We start from the raw sequence: 11,574 nt of genomic DNA on the forward strand, positions 1-11,574 counted from the left end.
AAAACACTTTGGGTGGATTTGAAGAGAGGAAGGACAACCCTTAATAACACTAGCAGTCGGTTATAGAAAAGGGAGGAAAGAGGCTTCATTATATGAGAAACATTACCTCTACCCTCCACAACGTGTGTGTGTGTGTGTATAGTATGTTTATATAAAGTGTGTGTAACATATATGTAGTGTAAAATATACCTATCTAAATGTATGTCTGGATTACACTATATATATTTTATACACACTTTACATACCCTATATACACTATACCCTACACATGCTATCTAGAGCTTGATTTTAGGGCCCCGTTGCAATAGGCACTGTAGATACTGTACATAGCAAAGGACAATCCCCAGCCCTGAACAGCTTAAGATCTAAGTGGACAAAGCTGAAAAATGCAGTATTGTTAGCTTGTTTTCTAGGCAGGGACGTGATGCTAATTGACTTGTCCAAGGTCACCCAGGGCACGTGTAGCAGAGCCAGGATTTCTGCTCAGATCACCTAAGCCGCCATCAAAAGTCTTAACATCCATCCCAGAGCTCGGCAGCCACTCCCCTGATCCTTCCCCCTTGTGTAGACTAATCAGATCCTGGGCCCAGAGCTGCCATGGTAATTCCTAGGTGCAGCGATACTTGCAACATTATACAGCCCCAAAGCCTGTGTAATCCTCGACTAGATAAAATATTCTGCAAGCCTCTTAGAGCAAAGTCCGTTTGTTATTAGGGATTCTGAGCTGAACGCTGCTGCTGGAAACCTGGCATTGTTTCCCTGAAGACAAAAGCAACGGCTCCAAATTTTACAGCCGAGCCGCCGAGGTCCAAATTGGCCCGAGAACTTCACCTTCAAGCAGGGGAGGGAGGGAGGGGCTCACTGTCATCAGTGGGGACTCGGATGATCACTCTGGTATAGACGGGGTCCCACCACGTCAGAGCCCCCGAGTGCCAGGCTTCAGCATTATCCTTGCTCCTCTCAGCCCTGCCGATTCTCTTATTAGATTGGTGTAAATCTGGAGTCGCTCCTTGGAAGCCAATGGGCCAGCTCTTCAGCTTGAGTAAGTCACCTTAATGCTATTAATGCCAACGGAGACGTGCCATTCACGCCAGGTGAGGATCTGACCCGTCGATGCTGGCGGAGCCCATTGATACCAGCAGAAAAGGACATAACAAGGGGCACTTTCTATCACAGGAGCCCAGAGAGATCAAACGTCTCATTAATACCGATGCTGCCCAAGGTGCGTCTGTACGGCAACGCATGTGCCTGCTAATGGCTCAGGGCTAGACTGCATGAGCCGTGGTGGTGCTGGCGAATGCTTCCCCACATTAACAGCTGATGGTTAAGTGCTACGGCCTTTCATGTTTTCCTCCCAAACTGCTACTAAAAATGAATCTCATTAGTGAAAAAGGCTGGTCCTGGGTTTAGGGGATGGGCCTGGGCTTCAAGAGACCAGATTTATTTCCAGCTCTGCCCTGCATGACCTAGGTAAATCACTTGATCTCCATGTCTGAGTGACCCTACCTGTCCCTCTTCTTCTCTGTGCCAGCCTGTGGGTGCCTCCGGGCAGAGACGGTCTTTTAGGAGCACATTTGTATGACCCCCACAGCAATTGCTGCCTTATGTATCCCTGAAGTGCACACAGCAATAATGCTCTGATCACAAAGGATGCTCATTAGACTACATCCTCACCTCCCTGTGCCTGAGAGTCACATCTTTGACCCCTTCAAGAGGGCTAGATTGGAGAATATCAGTAAATCACGGTGCACCAAAGTCTATAACAGCAATGGTGGATAAGAGGATGAAAAGCTTTGGCAGGAGGAAGAGAGGAAAATCTTACCGTTGAGGTAACGATGGAGGAAAATAATAATAGTCTCAGAACAAAGGGTGGAAGACAGGGATCACAGACATGGGAAGCTGAACCGATGGACGGAGGGAGAGGGTGAGAAAAAAAAATAAAATCTGCCAGTCATGCAAAGAATACGCAAAGTCAGACACGGGACCTGATTCATCTCTCTGTCGGGTCCGGCCCACCATGATTCGGTGCTGGTATAACAACTTCAATGGGGGGATATATTGGATATGCATACAGATACAAGTCTCCTAGCAGGTACTCCAGGACACCCTTTTTGCCTGCCCCTAGCTATGACGCGTGCCAGGAGGGTTGTCTCACCCTCCCTGGGTGCAGGCATGCCTACGCCCAGCCCAAAGCTTCTCTTCAGCCTCACACCAGCACAATCTGTGCAGAGAAAAGCTAGAGCTAATGGAGCGGAGAATCGGTGCCCACCGCTTGAGCGGGGGAAAGAGAGAGAGAGAGTTCTGAGGCAAGGAAAAAAAGAAAAAAAAAGGTCAGATTATAAAGCAGACACTGAAAATTTAGGAAGATTAAACAACCTTTTCAACTAAGATGCCTTGCTCATTCGGTGGGAAAATGCATCAAACCCTGCCCTTTTCTTTTCCTCCTGCATAGCCCAAGGAGCCCCCCTTGCTGAAATGTCATTTCTGATCTCGTTCCTTAGTCCTAATGTCTGGCCTATAAATTACTTTTTAAACATTTATGTTATGTGGTTTTGGAGAACTCGCCTTGAATAACTTTTCCTCAGGCTAGAGAGATGGAGGTTTTTCGCTTGGTTTAAGTGATTCTAAAGAGTCAGTCCGGCAGTGTTAAGGAGGTATATTTAAGGCCCGAGGCCGGATTCGCAGCTTGGTTACGCTCACGTACATCTAGAGTAACTCCCTGACTTTGCTGGTCTGGATTTGCGGGACATAGCACGCACCGGATCCCAGGATCCTGCCCTTTCCGCTCTCGCCGCAGTTTCCCCACGATGCTCATCACCTTCTTATCTAAGCACCCATTGTACCCAATTGTCAGGGTTTTTTAGGGTGATGCGACCTAAATGGGGCAGAAATCTCTGCGTATATCTCCTGGGCAGCTGTGTAAAGGCCCTGAACCAGCCCTCTTCCTTGCTTAGGCAACAAAAGAAGGGGCTGGGGTACAAGGGTCAGAGGTATGGCCAAAATCTTTGACTTTAGTACTGTTCACGGCTTTCCTAGGGCTCAGCAAGGACTTATATAGGGCGAGGGTCCGTGAGTGACAGTAGGTACCATCTTGAGGCTGCTTTCGATGCATCTGGGGATGAAGCAGGTCCCTACATGCCTCCACAGTCTGAGAAGTGTCAGGCCCCATTTGTGCCCCAAATGCAGGAAGGGAATAGCTGAGAACCAGGGCCATTAAAAAAAGAAAGAGTAAAGCCCCAAATCGCCAGTGCCTCGTGCCTTCTGCAGTCAGTTATAGCTGGGAAATATGGGCCCCACCGAGGGCGGTGTCAGCTTCCCAGCTCTCCTTTCCCAGGGCAACGATCTCTTTATGTAACGCAGCGACCAGAAGAGATGGTGATGGCTTCATGGGGAGCCTACCAGGGACCTGTATTGGATGCACTCAGTTCTGCTCTGGCATCTTCAGAGGTTTGTGGCGCCGTTTTGGACCTCCGGAGAGACGGAGGTTCCCGAGCCCGAGCAGACTCCTCTAGCTTTGCCTACGCCCTGAGCCGGCCCTGGTATTGCTTCCCTCAAAGACGCCGTCACCTCCGACCTGAGCGCCAAGCCGGGAAGAGTTCTTGGCCAGGTTGTAGCCCACCTTCACGGGATCCTCCCTGTGCAAACCAAGGGATCCAGCCTCTCTTGCCCCCTTATTGAAGAGATTTACACCGGGTCCCGACAGACCCTCTCCCTGCTGGTGCTGCGGCAGCTGTTAACTAACGGTGGCTAATCCCAGGGCTGTCGGCATTCCTGCGGTGACTTAATTGATGTTGCTGGTGCACGGGGAAGGGAGTACACAGAAGGGAGCTGTGCTGGCAGCTGTGGCATTGCGTCGGCTGGGGAGGGGGAGGAAAGGGGCATCTGCCGCATGCCGAGGTGGGGACCAGGGTCAAGGTGGCATTTGTGATAAGGTCCCTCTTTTGCACGCCCAGGACTTGACCCCCTGCTGGCTACTTCCAGGCTGCAATCACTCACACCCATAACAGCAAAATTATAGTTTCCAAACGATAATATTTTCCACCTCCACCGCGCTCCCCACTGCAGAAGTGTGGGTGACTGAGCAAGGTGTGAGGTTGGAGGAAGTGAGGCCTATGGAGGAGTCATTGGATCAGCATGCGGGATCTCTGTGCCTAGACGTCCGGCTGTAAAGAAGATACGCACAGCCGCTCCGCAGCCCCTTTGAACTGCTGCCAGAGCCCCACTGAGGAATACCCTCAGTACATTGGACCCCCAACTCTCTTCAGAAGAGATAAATAGAGGACATAAAGGCATCTGGTTTCATATATATATATAGCGGACAGAGTAGCAGAAAACCCGAATGTCATGTATGATGGCCATGTTGAGTCAGGGGCCAGAGACTAAACAGTAAAATGTAACCATCATTCAGCTCAGTAAAGCTCTTTAAGTTGCATAAGGGGTGAGCAGGCTCTATCCATGTCCGGGGTGTATTAATGTGGTGAAAACATGCTTGGATGGACTGACCGTGCTGGGGATCTTGCCCACGTGCAAAGTCTGGCTCCCAAACCATGAGGCTCCTTTTCTCTTTAATTAACTTAGGGAAATTGTTGCTATGAGATGCTGTAGGAGCCGACGACGTAACTAAGTCCAAAAAAGGAATGGGCAAATTCACGCATCACAACCTCCAGATAAGGACTTGCTAGGCCTCTAAATGCTGGAAGGGACAAGGGACAGGACAAATCAGTCTGGATAAGCTCTGCATAAATAGCACCTGCTTTTTGGCACCATGAGAGATGAGATTTTGGAGTAGGCGGGCAAGCCTTTCATGGCCTCTCATTGTATTTACTCAAATGAAACGTTATAATTGACCTGATTCCAGATGATCCAGGTGATAAATCCGTCTTTACTCATGGAAGAATCTGATGGGAGGACGCGTTTGCTTCCCTGCTTTGTTTGGTGCTTCCCCTTCCCTCCAGAATTCAGAGCTTCCTGCTTCCAGGTGGGCTGGAGGTGGCTTTATGGATCAGATGCTTGGAGGAGCCTCTTGGGAAAGGAGCACAGATCTCAGTGTAGCAATGGGATCACGTCTGGTTGCAGCCAGTGACATTGCAATGTGCCGAGGGGATCACCAGAGCTTGCATCGATAATGCCCCAGGATTAAAGGCTGTAGGAGAGAGACCCATCTCTGGTCTAACTCCAGTGAAAGCAACAAGTGAAAAATGTGGCTCTCAAGCCACAAAGAAAGATCCTAGCCATGATTGTGGACTGGATCGAGCTTCCGTCACTCAGATGAGTTCCTTTTGCACAAATCCTGGAGGACCAAAAAGCTCTATGCATTCAGCCGAGGTGGACTTCCTGCCTGGCTCTGTGCGATGCCCGGGCAACGGAGAAGCTTATTCTCCCCTGCCTGAGCCCTGGTGCCACTGTGGGTGACTTTAAGGCCATAGGAAGCCTGGTTGGACCCTGCAGGTTATTTATAGCAGGTGACAACCATGTGAGTGGCACAAGCCACGCGACTGGGGCACACACGCGAGCCCAGGAGCATTCTGTCTGTGCTCGGTTGTCAGGCAGGGGATCTGCAAAACACGCACCAGCGGTAATCCCAGGGCTATTTACAACAGCTGCCAAAGCCACCGTGGAAGGATAAAGCTCCACGTTTCCATTCGCAGACAGCAAAGGGGATTTTACAATTCTGTCAAGGCGAGGGAACCTCCCAGGGGCACAAGGCAGCACAGCCTGGGCGCGAACGAGCCAGAGAGCCTGTCCGGGCCCAGCAGCCACAACAAATCCCCCGTACAACCACTACTAAGGGGCATAGAGAGACCTGGGCTCTGCCACCGACTTCTTGTATGACCATTAGCTGTCCTGTAGCCCACTTGACAAGGATGTCAGTGAGACTGGGGAGTGCTCAGCTGAGAAGCCTCGGCCGTGGCTTCGCAAGGCTAGCTTAGCCTGGCCCGGCAGCCAGCACGATTTTCTCCACGAGCGTCTCCTTGGGATTCTCAGCTATTACCCAATCTTGTTCCTTTCTGGGGATGCACGTGCCTGCCAGAGAGAAGCTGGTGCCCAACTTTGTACCCGCCAGCCGTTAGGCAATCTTCCTGTTCATCAAGAGACATCTCATCTTCCTGCGAGTAAACAAGCAGGCTGGGATTGGGTTTCAGCCTCCCGGCAGCAGTGGGGTCACTGCTTCCCCAAGGACTCGCCCTCAGCAGCAAAACCTGCTCCCCTGAGAGAGGCCTGTATCTCCCCCAGCCCTGGCTAGGAAAGGGAGCTCTGTGGCCTTCTGTGCTACATGGATCCCTACAAAGTAAGGCCTGGAGCAGGGCGAGCCAGACAGAGCAGAATATGAAAGGAGCAGAGGGTGCAAACTGTGGGTTTATTGGAAGCAAAAGCCAGAGGGCATCTATCACTAGGATTCCTATTGGATCCATTCTCCCCATGTGTGTTGGGGAGAATTTCGTATCCACATGCACCCTCGTTGCCACACCTGAGGAAACTGAGTCACAGAAGTTAAGCGACTCGCCCAAGGTTGTGCAGCAGGTCAGTGGCAGAGCCAGGTCTCCAGGCTTGTGCCCTATTAACCAGGCCACTAGGTCACAGCGTGGCTTCAGGGCACCTGTAACCAGCACTAGTATTTTTGCCGTACGGCTCATGGAGTCAAATCCGCGTGTGGCCCTCTCAGCAAGTGACTTCTCCAAACGCTGCTGGGAAAACCCTGCTCAGCTCAGGTCCAGGGCTGCCTAATGCAGCAACGCGTCAGAGGGATGCTCACGTGGGCATGCGCTAAGGGGAAGAAGACAGTTTTAAACGGTGACCTCAGTGGAGTGATTCCCCCTGCAGATTTCGCTGTGGCATTATTCAGATCGCTGAGCTGCGTGCTCAGCCGAACGTCAGACAGGCACGCCGCTGGCTGGAGGGACACCTGCCTGCCCGGCGGAGCACAGAGCAATCCCAGGATTAGGGAGAGGACCGTGAGTCTAATGTGATGTGTCCAAGACCCTGCCCAGACCCGCATGGTGCTGAACAGCAAGATGCTACCTGGCGAGTCCTGTGCTGCAGAAAGCTGAATGCAGCACATGGGGCACTTAGCAAGCTCAGTGCCCATCCTAGAGCAGCATCCATGCTCCCCCACCTGGCAGCTGGCTGCTTATCCCCCAAAGGGCCAGGCTGGGAGCTAGGAACAGGAGGATTTTGGCTGGGCAACAGCCCAATCCCATTGCTCCTGAGCTCTACCTCTGCCACTGGGGGTCCAATGGGGGGACTGGTGCAGAGCCGCGATGCCAGGTGGCGCAGACTTCCCGTGGGATGGGAATTCCCCGGGGACGGTTTTGTGTGCCGCAGCCCCAGGATCAGGGCAGGGCAGAGGAGATGACCCATTTTCTTCAGGCCGCTGGGTGGGCCAAGCACTGCTCTGGTGAGCCTCCAGCTCAGGGCCAGTCAGAGGGCAAAACAGCAGCCCAACAGCCATTGCTTTTAAGGATGCCCGAAAAGAGTGCATCTGAAAAGGCCTAAGAAGGAATTCCTTCATCGTTCCTGGCCTGCGTGCAGTGCTTAACCTCCAGCCACTTACGTCCAGCCAGAGGCTACAGCAGTGAACCCTGGAAAGGGACTCAGGCTCAAGGTGCCTCAACGGAGTAACAGGCACCCCCTCGTCCTCCTGTTGCGCGGGGCTGGGGTATGAGCAAGGTCACAGACCCTCTGCCCTTGTCCCCAAGAGCCCACAAAGGCGCGATGACAGCTGCCACCAAGCTGCTCCATCCGACCTCTCCAGGGCTCGCAGCGCCGCCGAGGAATCGCCGCCCTTCCGCAGGCTGGAGGGAGACCGCCCGACTTCAGCAATGCAGAAGGGAGATCACGGCAGCGAGGCACCAACACAGAGGGCCCTCACGTGGCTCATTATTATGGCTCTGGGGTACAAAGGACCGGCATGATTAATACCAGAGGTTCAGCTTCACCCCACGTAACTATCTCCTCATCAGAGCCTCCTTCATCCCGTCAGGCTGCCTGCATGCAATTATAGATTCATTTGACAGCCCAACACTCCCCGGCTCATCCTCCTGGGTAACACTGCCGCACATCTGGTGGAAAGGTCAAGAGATAACTTTCATTCTCTTCCCACCTTGGAATCTGCTGGGCACCGCGGACCACGAAATAGCTGCACTCCCAGCAAGTTATAAATTACCGTGGTAAAAGTCAGCTCCTTTCAGTCAATCTCGCCTAAGCTGGTAAAGGAGATGATGAGCTTTTGTGCTCAGACAGCAAGAGAGTGCCATTAGCTCTTTGTTACTTCAAGCAAGCATCTCGGGAAAGAGCTGGTACAGACTCTCTCGGTCTCCGCCATTGCTCCACGGACAAAACAAGTGGATTTTTGATGCTGCTTCCCCAAGGAGAACAGGGAGGCAGAGAAATGCAATTCCACCCCGCACACCTGCGAGGAAATATCCCTAGTCGTTTTACTATTTGAGCAAACAGGATTGTGCCTGAAAGTCCCCTCTTTTTGCTTTAACAGCAAGGAGAAGAAAACAGAGGGATGTCTTAGGTGCCGATCAAATGCATTGTTTTCCTGATGGCTTGCTTGGGCTCTGTCCTATTTTGTGGTGATCCAGTGGTATAAAGCAGCTAGGTCTGCCAGCTTAGCCCCTAACACTGGAAAGGGGAATCTCCAGATGGCATAAGGATGGTCTAATGGCTTTTATGCCACCCCACTTACAACTTCTGGCCTTTTGTGTAAGGAGGGAGACTATGGCTATAAGCAAGACCCCTATACGTCCAAAGGATGTGCTCTAGAGACTACCTTCTGGACCAGCCCCTAATGCGGCTGCTCCCAGATGGCCATTCCCCACCTTCCCAGCCCCTAATCCAACTTCCAGTCAGCCCCATGGCCCCACTTGTAATCTGAGTCCATCCCTAGGAAATGACTTTCTGAAGGGCTCCCACTTGTGTCATGAACCAAATGGGGTCGTGGCTCCTCCTAGCTCAGTAATATGTATGCTAGATGTTATAGGCAGCTGGCATACACTAGAGCAACCCCAAGGCTGCTCAAGTATATCCAGGGGACCAAAAAGGGCAGCTCTAGGATTGGCATGGCAGCAAGAAGAGTCTGTGCACTGCATGCCGCTCAGGACCTGGGCCCATACCGTGAATGCGGAGGCATGACGTTTAGAGCAGTGGCCTCAGAGACTCTGCCATGAGAAGTGCAGTCCGGGTGATTTATATGCCCAGGAGAGCACCTGCAGTTTCTCTATAGTCTCTATTCCTATTTCCCCAGAGTCCAAAACTCTTTCTGTGCATCTATGCCAGCAGCTAGAGCCTCACCTAAAGTAAATGGGTGCAGCCCCGTTGACTGAAGTGGAACGATGCTTATTTATACCAGACTGGGCCCAAACACATTTTCCATCCTCAGGCCCAACCCAGCCCTGAACCAGGAGTGGGCTGTCTTGGTCTGCTTTGCCAAAAGCTTAGGGCTAAGTTCTTACACGTTCATCACCCACACCAGGGGATGGATTTTCAAAGGACTTCAGCACTCAATGCATTAATTGCTTTGGAAAATCCACTAAAGCTGGAAAAATTGGCCTGTAACTTGAGAGAGAGGGAGAGGGACAGGTCAGAGGGGTGGTGTGGCAAACACCGCTGAAGATCCCTTTTCCCCAACTTCCCTTCCAAACCTGCCGAAGTCGACACAAAGGGCACGTCTACACGTGCTGATTTAAGGCATATTAGCCATATTTAAAGCATGTTAAGGGTGCGGGGCTACACATGCATGCCCTTAATGCACCTTAAAATGGCAATTTTAAGCTATTCACGCCCAGATCTGGTGCCTACAAAAGCAGGTATCAAACTTAGGTGCGAATAGCTAAAGTGCTTTAAGACACGTGTAGATGCACGCATTAACGCTGTGTATGTTGACTGACCTGGGACTAAGTTTAGTCCCAAGTTGGTCTGCACAATGCTTTTATGCACCTTAGAGCATGCATATGTAGACACGTGGCTAAATTGTCTTAATGCCCATTAGACAAATGTGTATTAAGTTTAAGTGCATGTAGAAGTGTGGGGTAGACACGCGCAAATTCTCCCTGAAAATCTGTGAGCAGGCGGGCAGTTCAACCTCAGAGCCAACCCTCCTGTGACAGGGTACTGTTGTTCATCTTGGGGCTACGATTTCAATATACCTCCACCCTCTCAAAGCATCAGCCACTCAGGCTACAACCCTAGGATGGCCCTAAATCCCCTGCGTTAAGGAATCTCTGTGGCTGTGACAGGGCGATGGCCTTGCATAGACATACATCCATGGAAGAAGGGTTGGTTTCCAAGACTGAGAAAATCCATGCATAGAGAATGGCGGCTCTCTGGCATCCCTGGGCTTATTATGCCCAGCAGCGAAGCTGGTGCCGTGCGCGTTTACAAAGTGGCTTTCCATTTAGGCGTAAGCGCCAGTCTCACGGTTCAGTACAAGGAACTGCAGCTGAGCTCATTAGATCGACAAGCTACGTTGCTTGTGAACTTAACTTGATAATCCTGCCTGAGTCATGGGAATGGTGAAGACGGGCTGGGGCAGGTGTCACCTGTTAACCATGCTGCTGTCACCCAAACCATTAAAGCCCTGGTTTAGAAACTAGAGCAGGGGTTACAGACTAATTCCAATGGACAAATTCATCACATGGGAAGACCCAGCAGAGCAGACAGCAGGTACTCTGCGCTGGGGGAGAAGCGCCAGGAGCAGATGCTGCTAAAGGCCTCCTGGTTCCTCTTAAGATGGCTCCTTTCGGATGGGTGACAAGCAGCTACTCAGCCTTGGGTGAGGTCTGAAAGCTGCTTTGTAAGCGTGCACTGTCAGGACAAACTGGCCACAGAAAAACACTAGGTAGGATATAACTCAGGCAAAGCTAATCAGCTCTGCTCAGGTCCAAATCTGCATTCATCCAAGACAAGGCACAGGGGCAGGCTCAGGCTGCAGTTGCCAACTGGCCAATATCTAGACTTAAGTTAGAAAAGAAGCACATCTCGGGCATCCACTGCACATCATCTGGCCTAGTTTGCTGGTGCAGACTTTCCTCTCTGGCTTCCCAACCTTCCTTAACACATGGAGGGTAGAGGGAAATTCTTGGGCTTACATACTACAGATTGGGCATTTGTACCCACAGCAGAGGAAGAACAGCTGTAGCATCCGTGGGTCCCACAAAGAGGCAACAGATCTGTGACCGGGACAACACAAGTATAACCACCAAATATACAGATCAGGGACTTCGAAAGGCTCCTGGGTGACAGAGAGAAGCTTCTTCCTCCATAACACCCCTTTCAAAAAAATCAATCAATCAATCAAAGGCTGACGGCAGATCCTCCTTCTGCTCCATCACAAGTATCCGTTGCAACAGAGAGACGATAATTCCCTGTAAGAAACTTCACAACCATCTACTCTGCTGCTTCATATTGAGGGACAGTGCACAGTGCACTGTCTGGGACTCCCTCATGGTCATGGAGGGCACCTGCTGAAAACGAGGTTTGAGCATCTGGGACTAGTAGCCATCAATGACAGGATACTGCATGGACCAGGGGTACATACAATATGGGTATGCACCCCTTTGCCTGAGCACC

The sequence above is a fragment of the Crocodylus siamensis genome, chromosome 13 (genome assembly GCF_052110815.1).
Source record: "Crocodylus siamensis isolate JL-2025a chromosome 13, ASM5211081v1, whole genome shotgun sequence".
Lineage (NCBI taxonomy): Eukaryota > Metazoa > Chordata > Crocodylia > Crocodylidae > Crocodylus > Crocodylus siamensis.